The sequence below is a fragment of the Venturia canescens genome, chromosome 8, assembly GCF_019457755.1.
Source record: "Venturia canescens isolate UGA chromosome 8, ASM1945775v1, whole genome shotgun sequence".
Classification (NCBI taxonomy): domain Eukaryota; kingdom Metazoa; phylum Arthropoda; class Insecta; order Hymenoptera; family Ichneumonidae; genus Venturia; species Venturia canescens.
In genome coordinates this window covers 4,886,160-4,911,464 of record NC_057428.1, presented here as the reverse complement: position 1 = coordinate 4,911,464, position 25,305 = coordinate 4,886,160, and the positions used below count along the sequence as shown (strand labels likewise).

Sequence of the window (25,305 nt, the reverse complement as noted above, 5' to 3'; positions counted from 1 at the left end):
TGTTCTTAAGGTCTGACGAGTCCAGAACACTGGTTATAAACACTTTTTTCTTACTCAGTTTTTGCATAATGGCGGCTTTTGCAAAACAGCATGATGAAAATCTGTATGATTTTTTTTCTCGAAAGTCTTAACATAACAAAGAAATGTTCCAGAACAAAAAGTATTGAGAATCTTCTAAAGAATACGTGTGATTTTTTTCAAAAATTTTCTAGCTATTTTTGTATTTTTCAATTACGATAAATTTTTAAAATATTTAAAATCTTTGAAAAGATTCACATTCTTTGGATGATTCTAAACAATTTTTGTTATATAATTTTTTTTTTTAAGTTGAAACTTTTTAAGAAGAAAATTATGAACCTATTTATTATTCGATGGAAAATAATTTTTTTTTCAAAAAGTTTCAACTTTACAAAAAAATTATATAACAAAAATTGTTTAGAATCATCCGAAGAATGCGTGTGAATCTTTTCAGAACTTTAAAAATTTTACAAAATTAATCGAAATTGAAAAATACAAAACTAGCTAGAAAATTTTTGAAAAAAATCAGGCGTATTCTTTAGATGATTCTCAACACTTTTTGTTCTGTTACATTTCTTTGTTAAGTTGAGTCTTTCGAGAAAAAAAATCACGCTTGCTGTTTTGCAAAAACCGCCATCTTGGAAAAACTGAATGAGAAAAAAGTATTTATACATACTTTTATAATACTGGTTATAACCAATGTTCCGGAAAGGTCAGACATTGAAAACACTTTTGCTGGCCTTAATATGGTTATTTGAGTGCAGCAACAGTAACGGAAATCGATTTGAGGGAAAAAAACGTTCAAAATTTTTGACTTTCCAATTCAAAACGCAAAAATAATGAAGATTTTGATTTAATTTTAAAAAATAAACGCCAGGTTCTGAAAGAGCACCCTCAAAAACCCCCTATATCAGATTTTGGAGAATTTTTCTTTTGTTTTTCAGTCAAAACTGCGTACTTGAAATTGTGTGTCCAAAAATATCGTTTTGCGCATTAATGGGTTAGTATGATGATGCTATACAACATTTTAAGGATAGGAGCTTTGAAAATTTTTTCCGTGTAGCAACATGCTTGTAAAATAATTTCTGAAAATTTCAAGATTTTCCAAACGTATTGAGGCCCACAGTAAAATCGTTACCACAGACGCAGAAAAATTCCATGTATTTTAAACGGAAAACTTCAACCCGCATGGTCGAGGGTTAAGCATTGTTTTAAAAGACCCCAAATAACGACCACCCTAATACACACATATACACACACGCGAACATATTTTATTTCGAACTTAAATTTTACTTTGTTGGAATTGAAGTGAAAACTCTCCGTGATTATCAATTTAGTCTTTTTGATGAAAAAATTTCCACCAATGCAAAATGAAAAAAATACTGATTGTCTCAGTTTCGATTTGCCAATAGTAATTTTGTAATCAAGCACTTTCGAATAATCTGTTATGCGTTTACAGACAATGCGATTATACTGCCTTTTTATATTTTTGTAGTCCCTGGCTCTTTTTCGTCATTCATGTTTTGGGTTATTTTATTACAAGACGATGCCGCGTCTTTAGATATTCTGCAATAACAAACATCGACAAGTCTGATGATACAATCAGAGAGAGAGAGAGCTGATGAGAAAGAGCGGAGGCATGGATTTTTATTTCTAATGTTTCAGAATCCGGACTACATCTCAAGATATATATAGAAAAAATCTCTAACCTTTCTAAATATTTTTACCATCAATCCGAACGTTGTTGACATTTTTTTCGGTTTTTTTCCGTTACACAACACTCTTGGATTCCTCGGTCTTTATCTCTTTCTTCTTCACTTTTTTCTCTCCACTTTCACTAAAACATTGTACTGCTTTTATTTATTTTCTACAGAACCGGAAAAAATTGGCACAGTTTCGGTGAATTGTAACATTCGCGATCTTTATAACCTCATTTAGTTAGCATTGAAATAACACACCATACGTCATATCATAACGGAAATATATAAGTATTATACTTGTACTACCGACCGGGATATCGGTGAACTGTCAAATTCGCGATCTTTATAACCTCATCATCTATCAGCATAAACAACACACCATAAGTCATACGACACGAAAATATATAGGTATATATTGGTATTATGGCACCAGGAAAAAAATATATCGGTATATAAAATATATTATGGCACCAGATTTGTCACTAGATATAAAACAAATAAACATCAAAAATGTGTGCGAAAATCCGACCCATTTTTTGATGCAATTAAAAAATAAATAATTAATATCTCTTCAACGCGTCAAGCTACAGAGTTCGATGAGGTCCCAATCGAAAGAAAAAAAATAATAAAAAATATGTCAACTTATAGTATTCTCTGAAGTACTGTAATTATTCAATTTTTAAAGAAACAAATTTTGAAAATTTTCGAATACAATTGGAAACGCTATCGCTCCTGTAAACACTCTCTGGCAGCAACTCGTCATATCTTATAAATGTACTTGTCTCAAAGTCGCTGCCGCGACTCTAGATATTGAAGAAACAAATTTTGAAAATTTTCGAAAACAATTGGAAACGCTATCGCTCCGGTAAAGAGTCTCTGGCAGCAACTCGTCATATCTTATAAATGTACTTGTCTCAAAGTCGCTGCCGCGACTCTAGATAATATAAATAAGGCAAATCAGTTTATCAAAAATAGGTCTGGAAGTTGTAAAGACAAAAAATATTCGTCAATCTATAATTTGTCAAGATTTCTTTTTGCAATCTGAAATATTATGGTTGATAATTAATAAAACAAGAACACACGGAACTGTTAGTATATATAATGTGAGAAACTCCAATCGAATAAATGTTTTCTAATTTATTTCTTGGGTCATCATTATTTTTGAATATTCCCATATCATGCTTCCTATTGAGTTTGGTTCTGCTCTTTCCGATCCTTGTTTTGGGGGAGAGTACGATTTCCGAGGCGCCAAGATTTGACGATTGATTCTTCATATTTCGACCATTCTAAAACGAATTACAAGAATAAAATTTTTGCGTATTCGGCTTCCTTAAGGAGTTATGACCATTTGAAGTTGAAAAAAAGTGTTTTTTTTGGCTATTGATGATAAATTTCTAACGCACGCGAATAAGTGAGGGTATTAATATCTTGCGTTGAAATGATTTTTCGAAGTATAAAATAGTATTTTTAATAGTGTTTCAATGCCGTATTAAAACATTGCGCCTTGATTTTCAAAATGTGTGCGCTAAATTGCAGACTATTAGCGTAACCCGGAAAACACCACGTGGAGGTTGTCTTGTTGTGTTGTTGTGTTGAGTTGTTTACCATCTCCTGTTTCAATTTGCGTTCATTTGTTTATTTGGCAGTATAAGCGAACATTGTTACAAAATATAACTTCAATTCATTGGGGAAAGTACGATTTCGGATGCGCCAAGATTTAACGATTGATTCCGCACACACATCGAAAGTGCTTCAAACCCACCCAACGATTCCGCGCACACATCGCAGGTGCTTCAAACCCGCTCAACGATTCCGCACACACATCGAAGGTGCTTCAAACCTACCCAACGATTCCGCACACACATCATAGGTGTTCCAAGCCCGCCCAACTATTCCGTACACACACCGAAGGTGCTTTAAACCCACCCAACGATTTCGCACACACATGAAAGATGTGTCGAATGGAGAAATGAATTTCAACATTTTTATAAATTAAAAAAAAAACGCGCCTCAACGTTACAAACCTTATTGAGTGATGTTCCGGACCCACCCAAAAATCAAAAACAGTATTTCTAACGAGTTTTCGACAAATTTTCAAAGGATTGTGATTCGATGAATTGTAATTTGACGAATTGTGATTCGACGAATTTTCCCCAAATCACCGTTCCACCCCCTTAAATTTTTTTATTTTTTTCAATTTTGATTTTCATTTTACTGCAAAATAGTATCATTTCTGATAAAAAAAAAGGGCGCTACATGGTCCAAATTAGGGAGCATACACATCATAATGATACTTCAACTTTCAACCCCCCGTTTCACCCCCTTAAAGGCAAAATTTCGATTTTTTTTACTCTTGAAAAACATCTTATTTTGGGCTAATTATGAAGACTGCATGGTCAAAACTTGGCGCCTCGGAAATCGTACTCTTGCCCTTGTTTTGACTCCACTGGTTTGCAGCGGATCGATACATATTATTAATTCGTTGCCTGAGATGTGTCCTCTGATTTTCTACTACTTCTTCATGCTGATTGTGGTAACGTGATTCAAGAGGTTTCCAACTATGATCATCAATCGCACATTTTGTACATCAGATTCTCAAAACAGTTTCTGGTGTTGATATAAGTGTAATTATTCTTTTTCCACCTGGTCTGTCGAGTAATAAATTTTGAAACTTGTTCCAAAAAGTCTTTGGATGCTTTTTTTTGCTGATAATATGAAAAGTTGAATCTTCGGAATGCGGTAGACAAACACAAATGTAGTTAACAATACTTATGAAATGACGTGTATGTTGAGTATGATTCCTATTGTGCAAACTGCAAATGTGGAATTATTGGTGAAAACATTCATTACGATAAATCTACAGTTGCTCAGTTTTGGATGCGATTAAGTATAATACCTGCCAACATCATGGAAACCTACAGAATTTCTGAATGTTATGTGTGCTATGTCATTTTAATGTAACATCATGACTTTTAACAACTTTTCACTATAATACTACAGATTTGGATCATGGAAATACAGCAAAAATCTGTAAACTATAAAATTTATATACTGTGCCATTCATTTTACTGTTTGACTCTCTCTGTAACATAAATATAAAAATTCATTAGAAAAGTCTTCAGTTGCTCATTTATGAATAGATTTGAAATTGCTGTCTTCAAAACTCATTGCGTAGATACACTGAATCGCAGCAGATCCCTGCGAACTCTGAAATTTCTGTGCATAAATATGTGTGCTAAGTATCACCCCCTATCTTTGATTATGGTAATATGTAATGGATCTTAGTTCAGCAAGATTTAAAGTGTTTCTTTTCAAATAGTATTGTTTTACCATTCATTTTACTTTTTGACTCTCACTATAACATAAATATAAAGTGAAAATTCATTAGAAAAATCTTCAGTTGCTCATTTATGAATGGATTTGAAATCGCCGTGCTCCAAGCTCATTGCGCAGATACATTGAATCGCAGCAGATACCTGCAAACTTTGAAATTTCTGTGGATAAGTATATCCATCCATAAAAAAAAAATTGGAAACCGATGCCTCATCCTTCTTATTTGATTCCAACAGCTAAATCAATTGAAAAAAATTCCACCTAATTTACGTGCAGCATTAAAATTTATTATATCAATTCGAGGCCAAGTATTTTCTAATGAATTGAAAAAAGTTCCCACTTGAACTACGTACAGCACTAAAATTTATGATATCAATCGATGGACAAGTATTTTATTAGTAACTCCAAATTTTGACATTATTACATTGTTCTATAAAAGCATTTGAATCCAAAAAAAAATCACATGAAAGCTAATCATTTGTTACTCTATGGTGACCGAGACTTATAATAAAATCGATTTTTCTCAGACTTTCAGGATCCTTTGGTATTATTCACAAAATTCAACGTCGATTGGATCGATACAAATTATGTTTAAATATGTGTTAAAAGTACTTGTCCGGCCCATCACTATTCATTCAATAAAAAATCAATCATAAAAAAAACGAAATTGTACGGCAGCATCCGGTTAAAAATTTGTTGAAATGCGATTCATTATTAATTCAATTTAATGTTCTTAATAATAGTATAGGTTAGTTCTTATTCCGAATGGAATTCGTTCGCTGGAAGAATAAGTGGGAAGTAAAAATTGCCATCATTGAATATAAACTGGAGAGTTATTTTGGAAACTTGAACATATATATTATGTACAGTTTTTTTCATTTATCGATGCAGAATAATATCCCCTGTATATTGCGGAACAATTTGTTTCCGTATTTTTATTAAATTAGTGCAATTAGATAAAAATTACTTGAAGATAATTCTCTCAATTTCCTCTGCATGAATACTTGTGATCCATCAGTTCTAGATAAGCCCTGATTTTTATTTGGAGAAACAATTTAAACGGAAAGTGATGGGCCGGACAAGTACTTTTAACACATATTTAAACATAATTTGTATCGATCCAATCGACGTTGAATTTTGTGAATAATACCAAAGGATCCTGAAAGTCTGAGAAAAATCGATTTTCTTATAAGTCTCTGTCACCATAGAGTAACAAATGATTAGCTTTCATGTGATTTTTTTTGGATTCAAAAGCTTTTATAGAACAATTTAATAATGTCAAAATTTGAAGTTACTAATAAAATACTTGTCCATCGATTGATATCATAAATTTTAGTGCTGCACATAATTCAAGTGGTAACTTTTTTCAATTCATTAGAAAATACTTGGCCTCGAATTGATATAATAAATTTTAATGCTGCACGTAAATTAGGTGGAATTTTTTTCAATTGATTTAGCTGTTGGCATCAAATAAGAAGGATGAGGCATCGGTTTCCAATTTTTTTTTTTTATGGATGGAATTGTCAGCAAACACTACACCATCATTGTACTTGTCCCAACCTTTTTTTTCCTAGGGGAAGTTTATGGTTTGATATCACGTCTTTTTTTTCGAAAGTTCCGTATTTATATTTGATGACCATATAATTTTAATTTAAATTTCTATGACTTATTTACGATTTACTGCATATAATGTTGGTTTCCACGAAAAAAGACCTATTTTTCGTCACAGGTCTGTCCTTGGACTTTGGCGATTCTTTTCCTTGTACTCGAATGTGCTTTGTCAATTAGGAACCAAAGAGCACCGTGGAAAGCGGGTTGGAGGCCAGGATATGATTTTCCGCTTATAACGTTGGTTTGCACGAAAAAAGACCTATTTTTCGTCAAAATTGTACTGGAAATATTTCGTCACAGGTCTGTCCTTGGACTTTGGCGATTTTTTTCCTTGTACTCTAATATGTTTTGTTAATTAGGAACCCAAGAACATGGTGGGAAGCGGGTTGGAGGCCGAGATATGATTTTGGCTTGTAACATCTGATTCGTCGAAAAAAGATTGATTCCGCACAATCAATATAGTAGTTAAGAATATTATACACGAATGCTGTAGGATTGTAATATATTTGATTTTTTCTTACGGTTCGAAATCATTTTCGTTGTGTGATTTAAGATGTTTTGTTTACATTTTTTGTGGTATAATGCGAAAACGGGCGATCATCAATGTAGTTGTCCAAATTTTTTTTTTCCGAGAGAGGATTTTTACGGCTTGATATCAAATCTTTTTTCTGTGGTATAGTTCTAAACGACAAAAAATATTCTTAAATAAGATTTTCTAAAGTTCTCCAATGTTTCTATTGTGATATTTAAAAATAATGTTTCCAATGATTTTCTTTAAGTTTTGTACAATTTATAACAGTTTGATATTCTTCGAATGTTTGAAGTGATACCCTCAATTTTTCAACCATTTCGGACGTGTCCATAATTTTGTGGTATTAAAATCATATTTCGTAAGGTTTTTCAATATTTTGTATCATTGTGGAATTTTCCCCCGTCATTTATAAACTTTGTTTTCAATTAGTTTGATGAAATCATTGTGAATAAAGAAAATATGAAGATTTTTCAATGAAACGAATTTTTTAATTCATTTTCCTTAAAATTTGACAGAAGGAGAAAGAAAAAAAAATATATAATGTTCACCAAGTCCACCAAAATTCGCAATTTTCACATATGTTTAGTGAATTCTAGTGCTAGCAATGTTTATTTCATTTAAAAACGTGCCTCCAAGGACTTTTTGAAGCAATCTTTCCCATTCGTATTATCATGCCCAGAGATAGAAAGTTGACGCACCCACGTAGATGCACAAAATTTTCAAACTCTGCATGTAGCCACCAAGGTTCAACCAGACAAAAAAAAAAGTATGAAGTGAGAGAAATTTCCCAAAACTAATATATGTCCTATATAACAAATACTCGCGAACCGATTGCGATGAAGGTAAACTAACCCACATATGGTTTTCACAAAACTTACATAACATTTTTTTTTTATAGTCATATAAGAATTTTGAATCGAATTCATACAACTCGCACTGTTTCTCCGAAATTTTATCATTTAGATCGCTGTTGGTATTAATTTACTCATGCCATCAAAAACTGACAGATGGTTGAACAATATATCACGCCAAAGTCACTATATTTTTGTAATACACTGCATGTATGACATACCACATACCACTATTTTTAACAAAATAAATAGATATTGAACACTTTATTAGATGAAAAATATTATTTTTTCACCGCGCACTTCGTAATGTCGAAAAGTTTGTTATAACATCAAAAACTGACGGCTGACTGATGGCATTGTATATATAGGTATATATTCACAAACTTTATTCCGCTGGAACGGTACAGCGAGTGTCCTGACCAATCACAACTCATTATTTCTGTAGCCGGGATCCCGGGACCCGAGCTTCCATAGAAATGGGTTATTGCTGGCATCAACCTTTGATGGTGTTCTGTACAGACACAGTAAATCCATAAATGTGTTAGTAACTTTTGCATAATCTTGAGCTTGTGCAAAGGTTTTTCTCAGCATTTACGCTACTGATCGTGTTGGTTTCGTGCTCATTCGAAAGGGATTTTGAAAATTAGTCTCCAAACCAATTTTTGTTTTATAAAACATCTCCTGAGCTCTGCACTTTTAGAAAATGACATGCCAATTTTACCCCCACCACCGCGAATCGTTTTATTCAGAGAAAGTATACTCGGCGAGCCTCGGGCCAGCAGACGACAGGGCTGTCAATGTACTTGTCCCGAGATTCTACCGAGTCTTTTGATGTGCTAAGTATCACCCCCTATCTTTGATTATGGTAATATGTAATGGAACTTGATTCAGCAAGTTTTAAAGTGTTTTTTTTTAATAGTATTGAAGTTTGTATTACTGGGGTATGGAGCGAATACCTTCACACTTTCATATTTTTGTGTCGCAGCATGTGTGCCAATCATTTCAATTTTTTACTTCAACCGTAATATGTAATCTCAAAAATTTATCACAAACGTCTTCAGCGTTTCTAAATTCCTAAATTTTCCTTTTTCTATTCTATTCTGAGTTTTTTAATTTCTAAATTCATTTTTAAATTCTTCTGAAATTGTTTTTCTCCAAATCAATGCGCAGGTACCTTAAACGTCTTTAAATTCCGTTGGTCTGTTGAATTAAGTACGCTCAGTTTTTTTGCTTCATTGAGTTCTCACATGATAAATGTTTCCGGGTGCATTTTTTCTGCAACTATCAAACTGAAAATAATTGGATCTCAGCGGCCACTTGCAAACTTTGGAAATATATTTCATCGGGGCACGTTTTGGATGACACCAAAATGCAATTCAGAATGCAAAAACGACATTCAAAAATGGCCAATTCTGTTGGATTTGTTGTGTCTTTAATTTGATCTATCTTTCCTCTTTTCCTTTCTTTTTTCTAACGTTATAAGCCGAAAATCATATCTCGGCCCGCAACAAGCATTGCTCCATGCTCTTAAGTTCCCAATGGACAAAACATATTAGAAGACAAGGGGAAAAATCACCAAAGTCCAAGAACAGACCTGGGACGAAATATTTTCGGTACAATTTTGACGAAAAATAGGTCTTTTTTCGTGCAAACCAAAGTTACAAGCCGAAAAGCATATCACGGCCTACAACCTGCTTTCCACCGTGCTCTTGCGTTCCCAATAAGCATAATATATTAGAGTACTAGGAAAAAATCCCCAAAGTCCAAGAATGAACGTGTGACGAAATATTTCTAGAACAATTTTGACGAAAAATAGGTCTTTTTTCGTGAAAACCAACCTTGTAATCCGAAAATCATGAATAATTCATAGAAATTTAAACTAAAATGATATAGTCATCTGAACATAAATAAGGAACTTTTAAGAAAAAAGACTTGATATCAAACCATAAACTTCCCCTAGGAAAAAAAAGATTGGGACAAGTACATTGATGATCCCTTGTTTACTGATAATTATATAAATCCATAAAAAAAATATGAAAAATTTTTTTTTTAAATTGTAAAAAAAATTACTTTATAAAAAAAAAATACAGAATGATTCGAAAAAAATTTCACAAATCTTGAAAAAACGTTATATTAAAAAAAAACTAATCTGTACCTATTTGTTAAAGTGTTCAAAGCATCAAATAACAAGTAAAACATAAAAAACCGAAACATCACGCTTGAAATAATTTTGGAAACCGATGCCTCATTCTTCTTATTTTATTCGAACAGCTAAATTAATTTAAAAAACTTCCATCTAATTTACGTGCAGCATTAAAATTTATTATATCAATTCGAGGCCAAGTATTTTCTAATCAATTGAAAACAGTCATCATTTGAGTTACGTGCAGCATTAAAATTTATTATATCAATCGAAGGACAAGTAATTTATGAGTAGCTCCAAATTTCAACATTATGGAATTGTTCTTAGAAGCTTTTAAATCCAAAAAAATCACATGCAAGCTAGCCATTTCTTACTCTATGGTGGCAGAGACTTGGAAGAAAATCGATTTTCTTCAGGCTTTCAGGAGCTTCTGATATTATACACAATATTCGACGTCGATTGGATCGATACAAATTATGTTTAAATATGAGTTAAAAGTACTTGTCCGGCCCATCACTTTCCATTAAAATTGTTTATTCAAATAAAAATCAGGGCTTTTCTAGAACTGATGGAGCACAAATATTCATGCAGAGGGAATTTAGAGAGTTATCTTCATGTAATTTTCCCTTAATTGCACTTATTTAATAAGAATGGAAACGAATTGTCCTGCCATATACAAGGGATGTTTATGTGCATCGATAAATAAAAAACATTTTGCCCATTAAATATGTTCAAGCTTCCAAAATAACTCCCCAGTTTATATTCCAATGACGGAAATTTTTATTTCTCACTTCTTTCAGCGAACGAATTTCATTCGGCATAACTAACCTATACTATTATTAAGAGCATTAAACTAATACTAAATCGCATTTCAATAAATTTTTTACCGGATTCTGCCGTTCAATTTCGTTTTTTTATGATTGATTTTTATTATTATGAATAGTGATGGGCCGGACAAGTACTTTTAACTCATATTTAAACATAATTTGTATCGATCCAATCGACGTCGAATATTGTGAATAATATCAGAAGCTCCTGAAAGCCTGAAGAAAATCGATTTTCTTCCAAGTCTCTGCCACCATAGAGTAAGAAATGGCTAGCTTGCATGTGATTTTTTTTGGATTTAAAAGCTTCTAAGAACAATTCCATAATGTTGAAATTTGGAGTTACTCATAAATTACTTGTCCTTCGATTGATATAATAAATTTTAATGCTGCACGTAAATTAGATGAAAGTTTTTTTAATGAATTTAGCTGTTCGAATAAAATAAGAAGAATGAGGCATCGGTTTCCAAAATTATTTCAAGCGTGATGTTTCGGCTTTTTATGTTTTACTTGTTATTTGATGCTTTGGATACTTTAAAAAATAGATACAGATTAGTTTTTTTTTTAATATAATGTTTTTTCAAGATTTGTGAAATTTTTTTCGAACTGTTCTGTATTTTTTTTTATAAAGTAATTTTTTTACAATTAAAAAAATAAAATGTCATATTTTTTTATGGATGTAATTATCAGCAAATTAGGGATCATCAATGTACTCGTCCCAACCCTTTTTTTCCTAGTATTTCTATTTTTGATCGTAATTTTCTTGGTATAATCTTCGGTAACCTATTTAATCCTTTAGCCATATGAAAGTTTATCACGTAAAAATGATATAATTTAAAAATCACGAGTTCGTCTAATATCGATTTTCGCGCGACTCCTACCTTAAATCCAAGTTCTTGAATAAAAATATAAGTTTATTAAAATTTGAAGGAATTTATTTGGTACATAATTTCAATGATCCCAAATTTTATTGTTTACCAATCTTATTCAATCGAATTTTAATTTAACAGACTTTCTCTTGAGTACTCGTCTGATTTAAAATTACGTACATAATTTAAATTACCTCAAATTTCAATTCAAGCAAATGAAAAAATTAATTTTCGTACGAAATTTATATTCAATAATTTTTTAAAATTAATATAATGTACATAATTTTAAATCCAGAAAAATATTGAACATCGTGTCGAAAAAAATTCCATAATTAAAATTATATCAAGTCAAAATGTTAAATTGGTATGTTAATGCAGTGGTAGTTAAACAAAATATCGATGAACTAATATAATTTTAAATAATTTTTGTTGAATATATTTTTACGTGACTTCATTTTTATATTGGCGATCCCCACTACCGATGGCAGCGCTCGTGTCCCTCGGAAAAATGGCGCTATTGGAGTGCAATTTTGACAGTTGTGTATGATTTAGCATTGGAAACATGGACCAGTCGTATTTAAAACTCCGACAAATTTATGAATACGTATATTTTTGCTGATAACTGCTGCAAAAACCACTTAACGACATTAATATTGCGTGATAGGTTGTCTGCTTTGCACTCCAACAGCAGTTCAAGAAAAATCCGCGAGGCGTCGCATGCTTAGTGTGGATCGCCCTTTGAAAAATAATTGAATATCTGCTACATCAGAACTGTCAAATTGCCATTGAATTTATTTACGTTTCTTCTTTATGAACTCCATCGAAACAGTAATAATCAAATTCTCCGAAAAAGTATGCACTATGGCCAGTTTTCTGTTGGGGCGAGAAAGATTCACGACACTCCACCAAAATTGGAGGCAATATATGAGGATCGTTTCGATTGTGAAACATACTGATTTTGGCGAATCGAAAAAATTTTACGTTTCCCAAGTAAATGTCATTTTATTTAAGGATTCTGACAAGGAAAAATGTAGCCTCCGAAAGAATACATTTTGTTCACAAAATAATCATGCTTACGAGGAAAAAATATCCAACGTCTCGGGAATCGAATGCGATAATGAAAAATCTTGGACTAGCTCCTGTCACCCTGCAACCTCAAAGTCAAACGATTCCTACATGAAAGGTTATAAATCACTGATCAACTCACTTTTACTCCCAAAACTTGTGGAAAAATATTCTGTAGAATTGAAATTCTTACCAATCTCTCCTCCGTTCATAAAATTCACAAATAAATTCTCCAAAACGATTTCAGTTATTCGATCATTTCTGTATTGAACTGAAAGCAACGATTTTTTTTCATCTAAACTCCTTCATAATTCAGAACTGACATAATAATACTATGTAGAAAATTCATTGTTCACATGTAGAATATGACAAAAAAGGACGATTTTGGAAATTATTAACACTCTTTGGTGCCTTGCCGGTGTCTTTAATTGCATCGTTAATCGTAAAATCTCGGGTGGAAGAGGAATCTAAAAAACCCCGACCCAGCTATGTTCCTATGGATTATATGTATCGAAGAACCAAGGTTTTCACCAAATTGATTCTCATCCATTTCAGTGTCTGATACTATTTATAATATCATGACTCATCTATTTTGTAAATTATTGGACAGCGTTTTCCGTGGGGCGATGGAAATCATACATTCTTTCACAATCCCCAACGAAATGCTGTACCACCTGAAGGTTATGAAGCAAAAGCAAATGACTAAAATATCAAGTTTCTAATTATCCAACATTATTACTTTTTTTATTACGACGACACCTATTGTTTTTTGGGAAAAAAATACAAAATTTATGAATCCACATATTTTATTGGAATCAACATTTTTTCATTTGTTTATACATTCGTGACATATCCATAGATTTTGAAGATGAATAGAAATTAGCCAGGTTAGCGGATTCCATGAATTCTCTTATGAAATCTTATTTGCTAGCGGAGAGCTCTACATACATGCAGCATATTTAGATGCAACGTTTGATGCGCATCCGTTTTGGCGTTTATCCATCCTTGTTATCGTACACCATCTGCGTTGTTGTGGGAAGGTGTGTTAGGAGGGTTTTCTGGAAGGGTGTATCGATTCATTGAAAGTGAAGTGGCTGGCGTAGGATGTCTGGCATTCGTTGTTTCTTCCGCAAATACTTCAAAACTAATTTTTTCAAACCTTTATAAAGTAGGGTTTATAATTTTCATTGTTAATATTATTACCATACTTTTGTTGTTCATTGAATAATCTCTCTTGATTGACATTCAAATACGGTTATTGAGCCCGCTATAAATAGTACCAAATTAATTAAGAAATAAAAAAAAAAATCCATTTTATTGTCATATTATTTGGAAATTTATTAGTATCTATATCCAAAACGGTAAGAAAGATGAAATAAAATGCATATTTTTAGAGGAGTTAGGTTCTTTTTGAAAATAATCCGAAAGAATTCGTAGATAGTATTGAGAAAAAAACGAAAAACAGTTAGTATAGTATTGTGAAGATGAAAGGGACGAAATGTGGGTTTGATTGGACTCGACGAATATGAGTAATATGAAGCATTAATGAGGCTAAATGTTGAGCTTCTCTTAGCGTGAAAGAAAGGAATCGGAAGGAGAGATAGACGTGCGGTTATCCAAGATTATCGTACGAGCATGCACTCGGCAAAAATGTTGAATGCAGTAGAGAAATTTCCGATAGGAAAAGAAAAATACAGGGAGGAAGGTATTGGAAACGCGCAAGCGCGTAGGTTTTGCGCAGATAGTGGAGCAGTAATATAGGCGAAGGGTGAGATTGAGACTAGCACGTTGCTCTAGGGCGAAACACGCGAAAACGCGACTTTAAATATTTTACTGGAACAAAAGAAACGAGAGTAAGAGAGAGAGAAATACAAACACATGATTCGTTTGGATTGTAAACCGAAGATAGATAAATAAAAGAGCGCAGACGCGTGGGGGAAATAACATGGAGTGAGAGGACGAGAAAAGATAAAAGATATATATATATATAAATGGACTCCCGAGTAATACGAAGACACCGGATGGTCGTCAGTTCGTGAAAAATACTTACGCGAGTGCTAGACGAGCAAACGAGGCAGGCTGACAGCGTATAAATATAACGTAGTGTGAGTTATCAATCTTCTCCACGACTTTACGGAGAACTACGCATTTTAGTTAATTTTTTCGTTATGAAAAACTTGTGGTATACGATACGGCGGTGATCGAAAATGAACATTTGCCACGTGTTTGTTGATGGTGGTACTAGTGTTATTAGTACTGATAATAGCATACAACAACAACAACAACAACAACGATAATAATAATAATAATAATGATAATAATAATAATGATAATAATAATTGGTGGTTGTAAATTTGACAGGAAAATGATTTCTTTGTAATTTTTTTTTCCATTTATTTCTTTTATGAAGGCTGATGATATGCACAACAATCAATAATTGAAACCATGGACCATGGTTTTATTGATGAGTTTTATTTTGTTTTGAGGTGGATCGCAATGAACTCATTGTTAAATAAAATGAAGTTGGTATAGCCTAGTGGAAAAATTTGAGCAAATTCTATGTGAAGCATAATCGATAGTGGAATTGATTCGGTGTCTTGTTCTATGACTTCTCGAAGCAACAAGGCGACTTTACAGTCGGATAAGAGAAAAAGTAAGATTTTAATTATCAAATAATTCCACATAAATATTCATCAATGCATTTGTTAATAATGGCTCGTGCAGTGAAAATTGCAATCAATATATGATTCATCCTTTTCGATGGAAAATGAAATAACTGTGTATAAGAAAAAATCAAAGATGAGCAGATTGAGCGCGGGGCAGCGGCTCCATCGATTTTCCCTACATCCACTTTTGCCTCGTTAGCCATACGTTGGTTTTTTTTCCATGTTGTCAGATATTTTACTGGTGAAAATAGTAAGAAAGAAATTTTTAATATTAAAGAATACTAGTCCAGAGGTTTATTGTAGGATAAGAATTGGAATTCAAGAAATTGAATATTCAGTTATTGCAATTGATTTAGAATCTTTTTATGTGATTCAATGATGCTTTATTGAAGTCGAAAAATTCACATTGTTTTGTAGATTTTTCAAAAAAAAAAATTCTCTGCACCACTTATTCACTTTTGCAAGCTTGTTCTACTTGTTCTAATAACAAAATGAAAATGATTTGTCGTTAGAAAATCAGATTGCTTTACGTTATTAGCCCTCAAATTGTACAGATATTTGCATACCTTCAAATTGTACTCAAGTACAGGTTGAAATTTTATAATATCAACACATATTTTCGGATTAAAAATTGAATTTAAAATGCATACGAGTAATTCCATACCAAACCGACCAATCCGTGACCTCAATCATTTTTTATTTTGTTAAAAATTTGTTTATTTTTTTGACCCTACTGGAAGATATTCGATATTTTTTAGATTTTTGTCTGAACTCTGCAGAAAATATCGTAATGAATGTTTGTGAAAACAAAATTGGAGCTGAGGATTCTACTTTTGAAGATTCGCTCGCAGAATCGAGGACAAAAAATTTTATCTCAAAACGCTGCCTAATTGAAAAGGGAAAAACCGACAAAATTAGCGTCTTTGCAATTACGCAGTAACCGTACGAAAGGCCTTAAACTTAAAAAAAGCACGGTTACAGTTTACTCACAGTGGAAGTGAAACTCCTAGGAATCTAAGCAGCGAGATAATGAGGTGAATCCAGTATAAGGAGTGGGATAAATACGGGGTTTATTCATAATAATACAGGTACAGGGTTTCAAAGATTCTTGAACATTTTATCTAGAGTCGCGGCAGCGACTCTGAGACAAGTACATTTATATTATGACGAGTTGCTGCCAGAGAGTGTTTACAGGAGCGATAGCGTTTCCAATTGTATTCGAAAATTTTCAAAATTTGTTTCTTTAAAAATTGAATAATTACAGTACTTCAGAGAATACTATAAGTTGACATATTTTTTATTTGTTGTTGTCTTTCGTTTGCGACCTCTTCGAACTCTGTAGCTCAATGCATTGAAGAGATATTAATTATTTATTTTTTAATAGCATCAAAAAACGGGTCGGATTTTCGCACACATTTTTGATGTTTATTTGTTTTTTATTTAGTGACAAATCTGGTACCATAATACATTTTATATACCTATATATTGTTTTTCTGATGCCATAATACAAGTATATACCTATATATTTTCGTGACGTATGATGTATGTTGTGACGTTGTTTATGCTAATAGATGATAAGGTTATAAAGATCGCGAATTTGGTAGTTCACCGATATCTCGATCGAGGTACAAGTATATACCTAAATTTTAAAAATGATTTTCTATTTTTGCATTGTCAATAAAAAAATATGAAAAAATTATTAACTATGAAAAAATATGAGATCTATTGTAACATATACAGTGAATGAATTACGTTTCCTGTAGAATTCAGAATTTTGGAAATAAAAAAAAATGAGATCATTTTCTAACGTAGCCAAGTAAAGTGAATGAATTAAGGTTCCTGTGGAATTCATTCGTGTACACTTTTAGCCCTAATCACTCATTTCTACAGGAAAATTTTCCAGCAAGCGTCACAGAGCAACAAAGGTTTCTAGAATGATTCTGCAATTATTAAAAAATTATCATCTGCTTTTATGCTAGCTCAGGTTATAAACTTCAAACATTTTACACAATATGATACAAGAACCTTTTATAAAAAAAAGCGCAAATTCGTGTACAAATGCATGCGTTGTATCTATGCGATGTATTGCACAAATTCATTGTCAATATTACACACAAACTTGGCGTGCATGGTTTTCAATCGGAAGCTCGGGAAGAGACAATTGTTCAAATTTACTATAAAAACAATAATTAATTAGTATTGTATGAACGATTGTGAAAAAACCGATCCCCCAATAAAATAAGAGAGGCTCTGTTATATAATGATTTGGTATACAATATAGATGGGTGAAATTTATGGATGAAATTGAACAATCAAACGAACCGATTAAGAAATGAAACGAATTAATCCTTGTATTTGCCTTAATCTTGTACGGATAGATACGGCCATTCTTTCATGCGCATACGCATTCTAATTTATCCACGCGTGACTTTCACTTGTTTGTCCGTACACTCATTTTTTTACCAAATGGGCAGATGATTGGGTGAATTACACAAGTACTGAAATGGATGAACAAAGTTGTAAGCTGTGTAAAAATTGATTTGAGAAAAGTAAACGCGTTGAATAGGAAGCATTTGGAGTAATGAATTTATCAGTCGAACTAGTCGAGAATGGATATTTTTCTTTATGTACACAACGCGAGATCTCACGTCGAACTACTCAATAAAATAGTTGGATGGAAAAGGGATGGCAAATTAAAAAACAATTACATTAATGGATATTCAAGTTTTCTCCAAATATATGGTCGGATGAGGCATTCCTTCGCCGAGCTTTCGATTGAAAACAATGCACGCCAAGTTTGTGTGTAATATTGACAATGAATTTGTGCAGTACATCGCATAGATACAACGCATACACTTGTACACGTATTTGCGCTTTTCTTTATAAAAGGTTCCTGTATCATATTGTGTAAAATGTTTTAAGTTTATAACCTGAGCTAGCATAAAAGCAGATGATAATTTCTTAATAATTGCAGAATCATTCTAGAAACCTTTGTTGCTCTGTAACGCTTGCTGGAAAATTTTCCTGAAAAAGTGAGTGATTAGGGCTAAAAGTGTACACGAATGAATTCCACAGGAACCTTAATTCATTCACTGTACTTGGCTACGTTAGAAAATGATCTCATTTTTTTTTTATTTCCAAAATTCTGAATTCCTACAGGAAACGTAATTCATTCACTGTATATATGTTACAATAGATCTCATATTTTTTTATAGTTAATAATTTTTTCATATTTTTTTATTGACAATGCAAAAATAGAAAATCATTTAAAACTACGGTCGCGACCTTTTAATACTTGGCGTGCCTTTTTTACTTTTTGAAGTTTTAATATTTACTGATTTCACTGCTTTTTGAGAGACGTGACAACTATATAGGAACCATTTTTCATTCACTGTATTTGGCAACTTCAGAAAACGATCTCATTTTTTTTTATATTTTCAAGTTTTTTATTGACAATGCAAATATAGAAAATCATTGGAAACTACGGTCGCGACCTATTAATACTTGGCGTTCCTTTTTTACTTTTTCAATTATTTTTTTTCTGCATTCACTTATTTTTAAGAGGCGAGACAATATTTATTTAGGAAAAAAAATACATTCCTCGTTTTCAACGATACTTTTTAAAACGATTTGTTTCAAGTTGAGTGCTTTTTTCTATGTGACAAAAGCAATCAACACTATTGTACAGACAATTTTTCTGTGTAGACGGACGAAAACTGTGCGGTTATGTTCACGTGAGTTGAATCCTTTTACAAGCAGTAATGGCGACGATTTTGATTATCCATTCAGTAAATTCAATTTTCCAAGGAAAGAGTGGGAAATTCCTATGCAATGGGATGATATTTTAATTTTCTATTGCTTTTTTTGAAAAGCTCCATTTGTTTACTTGGAAAAATGATTTTTGAAACTATCTTCTTCTCATTCATGGATTCTATGTTGACATGGATACTGTCAATGGTTTGCAATGTCCAATGAGATGTTTCCATGGTATTCAATGTCTAAGACCACAGCTTTATGATTATCGGTGTCCAGTGATATTTTTTCATGGTCTTCTGTAACGTGTGAACCTGCCTCGTCAATGTAAACTATTAAATCGCAGATCTAGATATCGATAACTATGAGGAAATACATCGTAAACCATTGCACCGTTTACCTAAATATGGGGAAATATAAAATTGTCGAATATATATTGAAAAATACGAAGGCATCCAATTAGACGTCGAAAACAATAGAGCCATCGACCTTGATTACGAAAACCTTAGAAAAACTCACCGCACTATCGGAAACTATGGAGCCCTTGACTTTCATATCGGGAACCATGGACAAATTCACCTCAACATCGGAAACTATGGAGCTATCGACCGGGATAGTGAAACCTATGAAGTCGTAAACCTAGTCCACGAAAACAATGGGAAAACATACCTGGACATTGAAAACTACAAAGCCGTTGATCTAGACCTCGAAAAGCATGAAAAAACATACCAGGACGACGAAAGCCATGGAGAAATATACCTAGTCATCGAAAACCATGGAGCTGTCGACGTACACATCGAAAACAATGGAGCCGTCGACCTAGACCATGAAAACCATGGAGAACCATAACCAAACATCGAAAACTATGGAATTGTTGACCTAGCATCAAAAGCCATGACGGAATACACCTGGACCACGAAAACCATGAAGGAACATACCTAGAAGAAAACTATGAAGAAATATACCTGGACATCCGAAACCATGGAGGAATATACCTAGACATTGAAAACTATGTAGACACATAGCTAGAAATCGAAAAGTATGGAGTCATCGTCCTAGATCACGGAAGTGATGGAGAAATATACCTAGAGAACAATAACTATGTAAACTCAGACCTAGCCATCGAAAACTGTGGAACCATCAACTTGGACAACGAAAACCATGGAGAAACATACCCAGACATCGATAACTATGGAGCCGTCGACCTCGCCCACGAAAATCATGAAAAAAAACGAAAACTATGGAGGGACATATCTAGACATTAAAAATCATGGAATAATACACCTGGACATAGAAAACTATGTAGAAACATACTTACAAGGAAAGGTTTTTTGCTGACGTCCTTCGATTTTGATGAAATTTAAATATGTTATTCTACATCAAAATCTGAAAGACACGTATTTTTTTTTTATCGGCGGAAAAACGTTTCTAGGGGTTGAAATGACCCTTTAAAGTTGAGACCTCCGAGGGGTACTTTTCAGGTTTCACCTATTTTCACCTGAGATAATACAATGCACCCAAATGGATAATTATCTTGATGATAAACGATGAAAAATGCAACTGGTTTCATATCGGAGGGTTGCATAGGAAAAAAGTTATAGGGGTTGAAATTCACAAAATCGTTATAACAAAAAAAGTATTGCACCTATCTCGATGAACTTAATTGCATTTAGAAGAGGGCAAAAAAATAGTAGATACGTGTTTTTGCGTTTTTCTCGCAAATCAAGTTAAGGGGGTGAACTACCCCTATATATGTTTACATAAAATCTCAATAAAACGGCAGTAATTTTTTGTTTTCCTTATTTCGTCTGGTCGTGATACGTTTTTCCTTCACATTTTCAATATTTACATCTTAAGTGGTGGATAGATTTTTCTCGAAATTACATTTTCATAATTAGTGAAAGTTATAGAACCTAAAGTATGCGTCCAATCCTTATGGTTTATTTTTCATTTGAAGGCAATCTGACTCTTCTAGTTATACTTAGAAGATTCTATTCAAAATTTATTTAAACAATGGATTTTACCTAATTAAGTAAGAAAAATGCAAGAACATCAAATTTTTCGGTTGAAAATTCTACCACTTCATCATTTCGTTTTTTGTAACTTTCCATGGTATTCATATGAATCACATCCATAGTTTGAAAGAATTCACTTTTTCCCGCCAAAAATTACTGATGGGATAACTTCTACAGATAACAATTTTTTTTATTAGTTAATATTGAATAACCCCCAAGACAAATTCCAAAAATATCTATTCCTTATGTTTTTCACAAAAATTCGGTAAATATTGACACATTTCCATAGTTATCATCAATTCAAGTTATCATCAACTCCCCCCTCCCCCCCCCGTCCCTTTACTTGACGGTGTTATTTGGAAGTCATCTCTGTTCAGTCTGTGACTCGCTCCCAAAATTAGATTTGAAATTCGACGCAGAAGCAGTGATAAAACTGCGATCGCGGAATATATTCACCACAGTCGGTTATTTTTATTCTACACGAAAGAAGTGCCTTACAATTCGAGACTATTTAAAACGAAGTTGCAAGTATTAATCAAAATGAAGATAAATCCTTTGAACGTTATTAGAATGCTTCTCGCAACTTTTGAAGTTATGCGTTTACCGGATTCGCCAGTGAATAACGATGAAGTACAGTTGAAAGAAAACTTTAAAAATATTTAGTTGACTGCAATGAACGAATACAGTGGTTTTGAAATGGTAGAAGAAAATTCTTTGGATTTTGAAGAACCGTTCAAGGATTGGGAAATGGAAATTGTTGAAGATATGGAGTGGGCAAACGCCTTGCATGAACCAGAACTTCCGCCTGATACATGCACTCGTGATGACGAAGATTTATCTTACGAGTACAAATTAAGGGCCGTTCAGTATTGGCGCAGCGGGAAGAAAGGAAATTTAAGTCTGGGCAGTGTGAAACAAAAGTTCAAGAGAGTGCAATCTATATGACAGTTGCAGCGGTGGGCACACAATTTGAACAAGGGTGGGACGTACAAAGAAAAATTAGGACGAATTTGTAGTTACACTTTGGAAAATTTCAAAGCTGCTGTGGATGCTGGTTTAATAGTGCACGATTCCGATTTGAAAAAATGGGTCTTACATGCTCAAAAAGAAATAGGGCATTCTGATTTTCGTTTCAAAGCATCTCCTAAGTGGATAAAATCATTTAAAGCGGCTCAGCGTATCGTATCGAGAAAAATTAATAAGTTCATTACATCCAAAACAATTGAAGATGGAGAAATCTTGGGACAACAAATTCAAAAATTTGTCTTTGACGTAAAGCAAAATATTGCAACATACAAATTGTCAAATACATTCAACGCAGATCAGAGTGGCTTCCAGCTAGAAATGCGTTCCGGAAGAACTTTATCATTTGAAGAAGAAAAGCAGGTACAATGTGTTGTACAATCAGTCTCATCTACGACCCACAGTTATACGATTCAGCCGACTATATCAGCTGACGGCAAACTGCTATCTCCTCTATTATTGGTTTTAAAAGAACCAACCGGCAAGATTGGTCCAATAGTGGAGAAAACGCTTTTCAGACCAGATAATGTGTACATTAGGGTGGCCCTTAATATGGGTGAAAAAAAAAAAATTGATCGCGCCGCCCCCCAAAACGGTTCCAAATGATAAAAAAAAATCTACGCAAAGCCGTAGCTATGTCCGTAAGTGCCTGTAAGCATGAACTTGGTTTTAAATATCAATTTTTCTTCATGATTTAGTAATTTTTTAAAATGTTGTATTTCAGTGAAAAATGGTCCTATAGAGGTATAAAAAAATGCATTTTGAAGCTTCAGGTTTCTATTTTCAAGATCTTATGACGAAAAAAATGCAGAGCTACATGTTGTGCGCAATTTTGAGAAAAAGTGCGAGAAAAAAACAGCAAAAATTTAATCTTTTTTATCAATCCCACAAGCGTAGATTTATTTTTTTCAACTAAGCCATGCTATGGACCGGATAGCTAGTTTATTAAGCTTCAATTTGCTTTTTTAAAAACTTCGGTAGGACCATTTTTTGCTGAGATGTTGAACTTTGAATTAAGAAGAAATCTTTTGTCTTTGATCGACAATATCTCAGCAACCAATGGTCGCACAGGAAATTCAAGGGCAGTTCTGAAAACTGGAATAAATGTCCTACAAGATTCCGTTGCGATCTTGAAGGTGAAATTTTCCTTTCATTCTTGTCGTGAATTTAAAAAAATAGGAAAAAATGTATTTTATGGTTTTTCAGAAAGTCAATAGCCAAATTTCAAATAATCATGAAATGACTGATGTTGAGTATGCCATTTACAGCTGAATATACCCCCAAAAACTCTGCCGAAGTTACATTTCGATCTAACCAATCGTTTCTTCGTGGCAACCGATCAAACATCAATCAAATTTGAGGGTCACGTTTTTTACGTTAAACGAGTCATGATCATAACAAAAATGAAAAATGAAAAATTTCCAAGTTTTTTCTACATTTTTCCCATAAATAAGGTTGAAATATACAAAAAAAAATTCCGAAAGTTTTTGATGAAAATTGATTGTTTTTCTTAAGGCTTCCAACATTGAGAGCTTCTGAAAAACCATAAATTACCTTTTTTTTCCTATTTTTTTAAATTCACGACAAGGATGGAATAAAAAATGGATCTTCAAGATTGCAACGGAACCTTGTAGGACATTATTCCAATTTTCAGAACTGCCCTTGAATTTCCTGTGCGACCATTGGTTGCTGAGATATCGTCGATCAAAGACAAAAGAGTTTTTCATTCAAAGTTCAACATCTCAGCAAAAAATGGTCCTACCCAAGTTTTAAAAAAAGCAAATTGAAGCCTAATAAACCAGCTATCCGGTCCATACTATGGCTTAGTTAAAAAAAATAAATCTACGCTTATGGAATTGATAAAAAAGCATAAAAATTTGCTGTTTTTTTCTCGCACTTTTTCTCAAAATTGCACACAACATGTAGCTCTGCATTTTTTTCGTCATAAGATCTTGAAATTAGAAACTTGAAGCTTCAAAATCCGTTTTTTTAGACCTCGATACGACCATTTTTCACTGAAATACAACATTTTAAAAAATTACTAAATCATGAAGAAAAATTGATATTTAAAACCAAGTTCATGCTTACAGGCACTTACGGACATAGCTACGGCTTTGCGTAGATTTTTTTTTTATCATTTGGAACCATTTTGGGGGGCGGCGCGATCAATTTTTTTTTTACCCATATTAAGGGCCACCCTAGTATACATAGAAGTATCCAAGTCTGGGAAGCTTACTTCAGGTATAGATTACACCCACTGTTTGTGTGTAGATATTTTTTCGAATGAAAAAAAAATACGTTTTTCTAATTTCAGATCATTTCAAAATTTGGTTGCAGCATGTGTTTTTCCCGAAAATTGGTTCAAAATCTTTATTACTGATTGATTCTTGGACTGGACACTGTCCCCAAGCTGTACTTGATGTGAAACCTTCAAATAGAGATGTCAAAGTAATGATTATACCTAAAGGAACTACCGGAAAAATCCAACCCCTCGATGTTTTTGGATTCCGAGTATGGAAAAATGTTGTTAGACATTTTTCTGATACTTGTCTATTGATGAATTATAATATTGATTTGCATTTGAGAAATAATATCATAAAGCTGCAGTCACTCGTTCATAACCAACTGTCGTCACCACGTTATATCGATCTTTTCAAATATTCTTGGTACAAAAGTGTTTATATTGAAGAAAAACCAGCCAATTTTGAAAATCCTGTAGACTTTGCATTTGGAGATTCTTGCAACTCACATTGTGAAGTTCCAGGATGTGAAAATGTTGCTATTGTTCGCTGTTCCTGGTGTAAAAAGTCGCTATGTTTTAAACACTTTTTCGATGACTATCATTACTGCAGTACTTACAATGGCTAATAGAGCATACGATTATATATTCGCTTCTATTTAT

General features: G+C 33.0%; 1 protein-coding gene across 6 annotated transcripts in view; it reads left to right on the top strand.

Moving 5' to 3' along the window:
• The first annotated feature begins 14,732 nt into the window (after positions 1-14,732).
• Positions 14,733-25,305, top strand: part of rdgB (retinal degeneration B) — a 1,063,172-nt gene continuing 1,052,599 nt past the window's right edge. For 2 of the 6 annotated variants that reach the window (XM_043425621.1, XM_043425616.1), the window contains exon 1: positions 14,739-15,599. The gene's annotated coding sequence lies outside the window, so the exon portion shown is untranslated. Of the gene's footprint in view, positions 15,600-25,305 lie in introns of all 6 variants that reach the window. The other 4 variants (XM_043425624.1, XM_043425622.1, XM_043425620.1 and 1 more) reach the window with 4 other exon arrangements.